A 1344-nucleotide genomic window follows, 5' to 3' on the forward strand; every position below is an offset into this window, starting at 1 on the left:
GGGGGGGGGGGGGGGGGGGAAGGGGAGAAAATACTCAAACACACATGGATATAAATACAGGTCCTAAATGGAGGCTGCTGGTGTGCTGCCACCAGTTAAGCATGATAAAATACAAGATCCTATAAGACTTCAAAGACAGTTCCAATACTTTAAGAAGTATTTCCAAGGTTTTTCAAATAAAACAGCTTATTCCTTCCCAAGAAAGAAACCTGCCTTTTTGTGCTTTGCTTCAGTGAAGACCCCTCTTGTCAGCAGAGCTCCATGACAGACCAAGAGATATGGCCATATGGATTAATTCAAGTTATCTTGATCCAAACCTCTACTACTCAAGAAATGAAACATTCATACAGCTATTCAGTTCCCAAGGAAGACATAGGATCCTCCATTTTAAAAAGCTAATGTGGAAGATGAGAACAGTGTTCATGTGAATAGCATTTTTTACCTAAGAGATACTATTTACCTGGTTACCTTCTGATTTCTTTGCTTAGAATTTCAGATGGGCTTAAAATTAATACTTCTAGTTTTATTTATAAAGGACCTTTTTCTTGAGTATGTTTTACAGTGAAGTACCTCCAGCATAAAAAGATAGACAACCACGTTGCCACTGAAAACTGTTCAAGAAATTATCTAATAATGGCTTTAGTTTGAACTAATGTGCAAAACAATGAGTAAACCAGAAATTAAACAGATTTTAATGAGAATTTAAGCATTTCCACTGCATTTTCTGCAGGTTTTAACCTAGTCATCAAGGAAAAATTATTTGAAAAGTATGTAGCCTTTTTGTAATTCAGTTTATTTGATAGCAGTAGATCAAAGTTATATATATTAAATATACATAAGTAGAAAGAAAGATTTTGAATAGTTAAATGTGTGAAAAGTCAGGTTAAATCACAATGAAAATGCACTGTAGGACTTGAGACTAGTAAAAGGAATATTTTGTACCTAGAAAAAAAAAAAATCAATCATCTATACAATTCTATATCTCCAGATATGACAAACAGAAAGCAGTTATGCTAATTGCTAGTATTTAGTGTTATGTATAGCAAACCTGTACTTAAATATCTATTTCTAGAGTAATTTACATATGAGAAGGCTGTAATTGTACACGTCTAGCATGATGTGGCTGATGTCCCAGGTGACAGTCTACTCCGGCATCCTTAGGTAGAGCCAGGACAGCACTGCTCAGCCAAGCACTGCCCTGAAAGGTGTGCAGCCCCACTCCTTGTACTGGTAGGGCCCCCCGCTTAAGGCAACTCACCACGCCAGTGGTCTAAGCGACACAACCAGAGCTGGCCCCGGCTGGAAAATGCCTCCTCTGCCTGGAAAGCTGTCCTGCCTCCCCCG

The sequence above is a fragment of the Athene cunicularia genome (assembly GCF_003259725.1).
Source record: "Athene cunicularia isolate RWA chromosome 1 unlocalized genomic scaffold, athCun1 chr1_part2, whole genome shotgun sequence".
NCBI classification, from domain to species: Eukaryota; Metazoa; Chordata; class Aves; order Strigiformes; family Strigidae; genus Athene; species Athene cunicularia.